The sequence below is a fragment of the Dermochelys coriacea genome, chromosome 24, assembly GCF_009764565.3.
Source record: "Dermochelys coriacea isolate rDerCor1 chromosome 24, rDerCor1.pri.v4, whole genome shotgun sequence".
Classification (NCBI taxonomy): domain Eukaryota; kingdom Metazoa; phylum Chordata; order Testudines; family Dermochelyidae; genus Dermochelys; species Dermochelys coriacea.
The window spans coordinates 3,173,810-3,181,326 of NC_050091.1; the positions used below are offsets into that span (position 1 = coordinate 3,173,810).

At 51.1% G+C, this 7,517-nt stretch overlaps 1 long non-coding RNA gene across 1 annotated transcript; it reads left to right on the forward strand.

Moving 5' to 3' along the window:
• Positions 1 to 1,840: 1,840 nt before the first annotated feature.
• Positions 1,841 to 6,934, forward strand: LOC122457414. Its single transcript, XR_006276950.1, has 4 exons — positions 1,841 to 1,961; positions 3,904 to 3,913; positions 4,540 to 4,545; positions 6,923 to 6,934. It is a non-coding gene; the product is annotated as an uncharacterized LOC122457414 (long non-coding RNA).
• Positions 6,935 to 7,517: the final 583 nt, after the last annotated feature.

Below are 7,517 nucleotides of genomic sequence, written 5' to 3' on the forward strand. Positions count from 1 at the left end.
TAAACCGCCAAGGCAGACACAGAAAGGAAAGACAGAGAATGGGAAACTGAGGCACAAACAGATTCACTATCTTGCTCAAGGAACCTCTGGAAGAGCTGGGAATTGAAACCCCGCTCTCCAGAGCCCAGTTCTTCATCCGCATGGTTTCAACTGCCTTGGCAAAGAGCCATCCCCAAACTCAAGGGGTCTGTGAGGGCAGCAATAGCTTTAACTCTCTTCTGAATTCCTTAAGCGGAATGAACACGACTTTTCTCATCTTACAAGGTTTATTTACTTCCACAGTGAAATATTGTAACTTTAAACCTCCTGCTATCTGCCATGCACGTCCCATAAAAAGAAAGTTCTGTTAACCTAGCTCAGCAGCAGCTTGCTGATCCCACACCTAGCGAGGCTACCAAATACCACTCCATTAAATCTGCTGCATCGAGAGAGATTAACGAGCCCAACGTCGAAAAGGAAAGAAGTTGCTTTATTACAATTCAGCAACATTTTGTAGCTCTTTTTTCCTAGCTAAATGTTGCTGCCCAGCCAAGCACCCTCTCACTCTTTGAAGGACAGCCACCGTTTGGGACACGTGCCAGAAGTTTCATACTCCCCTGCATACCTGCATCCATCCGTTGCCTCTTGATTTCCATTTCAGTTGCAGACTTTTTGGGGCAGGGACAATCTTTTTGTTCTGTGTTTGTACAGCGCCTAGCACCACGGGGTCCTGGCCTATGACTGCTTGGTGCTGCCACGATACAAAACACTGTCAGTGGGGTCTAGTGGACTGAGCATTGAGTGGGGTCAGGAGGTTCTGTCCCTGGCTATGAACTTGAGCAAATCCCTTCCTTTCTGTCTCCCCTCCCACACTTCGCAGGATTGTCTACTTAGGAGAAGAGTGGCACGGACGGACTCCCCTCCGAGTCCCACCCACACTGCCTTCGGTGTAGAAGGATCTGAGGCTGAAATGCCCATCACTATCTCACAGACCCGCTATCCGTCCCCGGCTGAGATACCAGCTCATGCTGGATCTACCAGCTGGATCCAGCGGTGCCAGCTGGAGCAGACAGAAGTGCGGCACGGGAAATACTGCAGCTAAACATGCTGGCACGTGCTAAGAACGCTTCCGCAAAGGGGAAGGACAGACAACTTCGGCCACAATACAGCTGCACACCAATTCCTAGAGTGGCTGCAATTAGCGAGGCGCTAAGAACCTTGGGATATGCCCGCCCCCTTTCCCCCCCCCCGCAATTCTAGCTCCAAACACAGTTCATGGCAGCACCGGGGTGGACAGGAGTCTGGGGCGTGAGCAGCTCTGCCATGTGGATTCTTGGAGACCAGCGTGGCAAGCCCACGCCCACAGGCCAGGACCCGGGTGCGCTCTGCAGTGCGGACGTAACCTTCACATCCCAGCTCTTTGCAGTGGGGACTGTCTCAGGGATAGCACAACCCCGCCTGGGACCACGGGTAGAGACTCGCGTGCCTAGCCCGTGCTGTCACAGCTTCGCTGCTATTTTTATTTGAGCTCGACGCTAAATTTGCGTATGTGCTGCAGTCACCCTCCAGATTGCAGTGTAGACACACTCACAGAGCATCTACATTGCCACGGGCAGGGGAGAGCTTGTGTAGACATACCCGGGCTAGCCGCAGTCCAGCTAACTCACTAAAAAGAAAAGCGAGTATTATATCTAGGGGGTCAGGCAGGCTGGTACAGCCAGCACTGAAGCCCAGTTGTGACGTCCTCACCTTTATTTTTGGCAAGCTAGCTCGGGCGCGGTTGGAGCAGGTGCATCTGCCCCAGCTGCCAGTAACACCCCCTGGCTGCAGTGTGCACAGCCCCTAAAAAGCTGTCCCTGTCCTGGCAGGGTTGCCAGCCCTCCAGGATTGTCCGGGAGTCTCCAGGAATTAAAGATGAATCTTTAATTACAGTTTATGTCTTGTGATGACACCTCCAGGAATACGGCCAACCAAAACTGGCAGTCCCGTGCCTTGAAGAGCTTGGCATTTAAACAGAGGGAAGAGGAAACAGAGGCACAGAGAGGGGAAGTGACGCGCCAGATCAAGAGTAGAACCCGGACGTCCTGACTTACAGTCCTAGGCTCTACCCACTAGATCATGCTACCTCATTGGAGAGCCGGCGCTTTGCTCCTCCCCAGCTCTGGCAGAGCCAAGAACAGGCCCCAGGTCTCTGCCAGCTTAGCCCAGTGCCCTCATCACCAGACCACACTGCCTCTCCCTATCTAGTCGATCCCATATTTCACAGAGCCAGGCCTCCTCCCCCCTCCATCTGACCTGAAAAGCCTTAGCCTAGAGATGATAACAGGGCTGCAAAACTGAATCATGCTGGAAAGCGTGGCCAGAGCCCTGCCTCTGCAGAACATGCCATAAACTCCCTCGGCAGCCAGAAGAGAGAAAAAGCTGCTGCACAGGCAGGAGCACCCAGATTCTGAGCTCATAATCTGATCCACCACACAGCTGTTTTCCCTTCAAATCCCCTCTGAACTGCACTAATCACCTTATGGTTCCCCCACAAATCGCCTGCCTAAACCTATTGTCTGTGATCCTTTCAACGGCTTCTCCAGATTAGCTGCTGTGACAGCATCGTGTGTCTCTACCAGTCAGCACTGGCCAGTCCTTTACCTGGCTTTCTCAGGAGCTCAGATTGCTTCCCCGTCTCCCACAGCAAACAGAAGTCCTTCTCTTCTCCGGTGAGACTAGAAGCAGGTTTTCATCCAACTCAACAACACTGCATCCTTCCACACCCCCTTTCTCACTCGATGATCTCTGCCATGCACCAGAGAACTACTCCTCACAGTGGACGTGACCCTATGACAGATAGGGAAACAGAGGCACAGAGACGGGAACTGAGCTCAATCAGGAGATGATGCAGGAATAGGACCCAGAAGTCCAGATGCCAATTTGCGATGAAAAACCAAATCTGGCAACCAGAAGAGGTTTGGTTTTCAGAATCTCTATTTGATAAAAATGAGGGTTTTCCCTTAAAACCACACTTTTGATAAACTTTTTGGTAAACAAATTCAAGTTTTTTGAGGGGAAAAAGGAAAATGGCAAACAAAAATTGAAAGTGTTCATTTTTTTTGTTCAAAAAAAATGTCAACAACAAAAATTAAACTTTGGACCAGCTCTAGTGCAGAACGTGATCAGGTCTCACATCCCAGCCCCCATGGCTCAAGAGAGGAAACAGTCCAATGGTGAGGGTGTTTCTGTGCTTCTAAAAACCCCAAACTCTTGGCAACTATTAGTCTTGGCGAGGTGGTGGCAGAAAATAAATCAATGGAGACCCAGCTGTCCGGCCGATAGGTGGCTGGCACAAACAGTACAATAGAAGAGTGCACTTTGTTCTAGTCTCAAGCACTCACTCACACATAAGAGCATAAGAATGGCCATGCTGGGTCAAACCAAAGGTCCATCTAGCCCAGCATCCTGTCTTCTGACAATGACCAATGCCGGGTGCCCCAGAGGAAATGAACAGAACAGGTCAGCATCAAGTGATCTATCCCCAGCTTCTGGCAAACAGAGGCTAGGGACACCATCCCTGTCCATCCTGGCTAATAGCCATTGATGGACCTGTCCTCCATGAATTTATCTAGTTTTTTGGTGGTTTTTTTAACCCTATTATAGTCTTGGCCTTCACAACATCCTGTGGCAAAGAGTTCCACAGCTTGACTGTGCCTTGCGTGAAAAAATACTTCCTTTGTTTGTTTTAAACCTGCTGCCTATTCATTTCATTGGGTGACCCCTAGTTCTTGTGTTAGGAAGAGTAAATAACTCTTCCTGATTTACTTTCTCCACACCAGGCATGATTTTATAGTCCTCTGTCATATCCCCCCTTAGTCGTCTCCTTTCCAATCTGAAAAGTACCAGTCTTGCCAATCTCTCCTCATACGGAAGCCGTTCCAGACCCCTAATAGTTTTTGTTGCCCTTTCCTGGACCTTTTCCAATTCCAATATATCTTTTTCGAGATGGGGCAACCAATTCTGCACACAGTATTCAAGATGTGGGTGTACCATGGATTTATATAAGGGCAATAAGATATTCTCTGTCTTATTCTCAATCCCTTTTTTAACGATTCCTAACATCCCGTTTGCTTTTTTGACTGCCGCTGCACACTGTGTGGACGTCTTCAGAGAACTACTCCAAGATCTTTCTCCTGATTAGTTGTAGCTAAATTAGCCCCCGTCATATTGTATATATAATTGGGGTTATTTTTTCCCAACGTGCATTACTTTACATTTATCCACAATATGATGCAATATGATATTTTCTATCTTATTATCTATCCCTTTCTTAATGATTCCCAACATTCTGTTCGCTTTGTTGCCTGCCGCTGCACATTGAGTGGATGTTTTCAGAGAACTACCCACAACGACTCCAAGATCTCTTCCTTGAGTGGAAACAGCTAATTTAGACCCAATCATTGTATCTGTAGAGTTGGGATTATGTTTTCCAATGTGCATTACTTGGCATTGCATGCTAGTACATCTGCTGTGAAAAGTGGTACATGCATGTTTGTTAATATCACTTTTCTCAGCAAGCCCCAGGTGGCGGGGGAGGCAGCAGGGACTAGGGGCGATGAGGAGGTGGATGCGGGGCCAAGGCAGGCAGCGGGAGCTGGGGCCTAGGAGTGATGGGGGAGGGAGTGGTGAGCCTCACCACCATGTGGCTGGAGCCAGGGGCTGGGAGTTGGAGCCCAGACCCCACCATTCCTCCCCACCCAAGGCGGGTTGAGAACTCACCTTGCTCCTGTTTGTGCCCCTTCCTCCTCCCCTTCCCCATCTCCAGTGGCAGTGCAGGGTGGCACATCCTGGAGCAACAGGTAAGGAGTGGGAGTGGGAGGGGCCGATGCTTTGCTCCCTCCCCCCATCACTGCCCTGGAGGCTGTCGTGGCCACATTTGGGAAATAATGTGCTAAAGCAGAGTAACAATAAGTCTGAGAATCCATATTACACTACCCGTAGCCATCCCAGCCTTTTCCCGGTCCGTCAAAATCTCCCCAGACAAGGGCAGTAACTTGGAAGACCTGAGTTAGGGGTTGCAGCCGACATGCGTTGCTATTCTTTACTTCGCAGGGGTAATGGAAGCAGCTTGTAAGTTAGAGCAGCCCTGAGGCTGCTCTAATTTACATAAGGGGCCAAAATACAGGGAATGCAAAGGAAACTTAAATCCAGTTTAAGCCACCCACCCCACCCTCATCCTTTGCTTCCAGCCTTGGAACAGAGCGACTGAGAATCAGGCCCACTGACTTGAATGGGATTTACTCTAGAATTACACCCTTACCCTGTAATCTCCAATCTACACAGAGTTTCTATTCTGGAATAACTATTGCACTTTAAATTCACACCTGACCTCAGTCTGCATTCATTTTCCAGTGTGGCCAAATTAATCACGGCTTTCAAGACCCAGCCCGGGCAGGGAGTGAGCCACTGTCATTTGCTGGACACTCATTAGTCTGTGGGGACAGAGCTAGGAGGGTCCCCATGCAGTTCCTAGGGAGCAGGTCGTCTGCGAACTACCCGTAAGCAAAAACTAGGGCCTGGAAGGGCCCCAGGGAGTGGTGAGCTGTCACATCTACTCTGTCCATCCCAGACCACGCCACGCCAGCCTTGTGTCACAGCAGCCCAAACGCATGAATAAGGAAGTCATACAAGACTTCTTTTGTATCTTGCTTTCTGCAGAACAGCCCAGGGTCAAGTGAAAAGAAACCACTCAGTCTGCCTCTCTCAGCCAGGGCAGTGTCCGAACCTGCCCGTGCAGAATGGACACCCGGCCTTGCGCCCTCTTTCTGGGCCTACTGTTCCAAGCTGCGGGTACGTGCCCGTCCATTGTGTGTCTGATCTGAAAGCTCAGCGTTAGTGCAAGTTACCAGGCATAAAGATGACCAGGAGCGCATACAGACTGCTTCTGGGGTGTCAGCCTCGATTCACACATCATGATGTATTTTGACATGATTCCCTAACAGCCTCCGGGGCTGGCTCTTCCCTCGCCCTGCAGATATTGCGCTGGGCAAACGGGACCTGCAGCCTCGAACTGAACTGCACAGCGGGGACTGGGAGGACAGATCATGTGACCTTCAGCTGGACCCACGCTGGGAAGGCAGGAGCCTCACCTGTTCAGGGGTCCATTCTCCAGCTCCTCCTGGGGCTGGCGGATAAACCCCTGTCCTACAAGCGCACAGCATGGGCCTCCCACAACCACAGCTCCACATCAGCGACCATCATCCGCCATGAATTCTGCAGCGAAAGGGCAGGGCAGCAAGTGATTATTTCCTGGTGGGGGGATGGGTCACAACTCCTGGGTTCTCTTCCTGCCTCCTTTCATGACCACGGACAAGCCGCTCCCCCACCCGTGCCTCAGTTTCCACTTCTGTGAAATGGGGCTGGGGCTCCTGGCTTGACACACTGGTGTTTTTGCAGTGATGGGAGATGCAAAGCGCCGTTTGCCCATCAAGTATTCCAGCTTGATGTAGAGAGATCTGGGGTACAGGAAGATTTCTGCTCAGAAAGCACCATGCGCCGAGCTCCTCACGCATGGTCCCGACTCCATCTCCTGCCATCCATCTAGGCCCCGTTACATCAGAGCAATAGCTAGCCTCACAGCCCAGCTCCTGGCACATCAGACCAATCCGCAAGAGGCCCTGCCTAGCTGTGACACAGAGCCCAGGGCTGGGAGAGATGAATGTCCGTCCCACCTCTGCTGTTAATCTGTTGCGTGACCTTGAGCGGGTCCCCTCCTCTCTGTTCCAATCTCCCAGTCTGGGAACAGGGTTGAGGCTACCTGGTGGCGGGGAGGGGGGGGAGTTGTGAGGGTTCATTGTTTGCCGAGTGCTGTATAAATCCTCAGCACCACTCTTAACCCTGCATCCTTTGACCTACTAGGTCAGACCAGGGGGCCTTCTAGCCTGGTAGACGTGCATTCCAGATCATTAGTGCAACATCCTCTCTTCCTTCCATGCAGCACCAGACCTGTCTGCAGCCTATTTCTAAGCAAGGCAAAACACCCTACTTTTCAGGGCACACCTAGCAAACCGCACATCGGGGAGCAGTGATCCTCGTGACCTCCATCGATGGACACCCTGCAGCAACAAGCCTAATGAGGGGAAAGGCTGGCACCAGAGGCAGATAACCTGTCAAGCCCCACCCCCAGGTTAGTGGCCCTACAACGGAATCTCAGCTTGCCTTTTAAAGATATGATTTCTATCCCTCGTGTGTGCAAAATAGAGCTTGCTGATGTGTAACTGCCTGAGTCTGCTAGCAGCCTGAAACAACAGCTCCCAGAGGCGTGAGCTGCCCCATTCATTTTAACTCTGAAACCTGCTGCCAGGCACAGGGAAGACGCGGTGCTAGGGGCTGATATGGGTGATGGCCTGGATTGCCTTCAATAAGGATTGGAATGGTGCTCAGGAAATGTAGGTTTGTTCCCAGCTCTGCTACAGGCCTTTTCTGTAACCTGGGGCAAGTCCCTTCACCTCTCTGTAAACAGGGGGGATCGCAGCTCTCTGCCTCGCAGGTAGCCA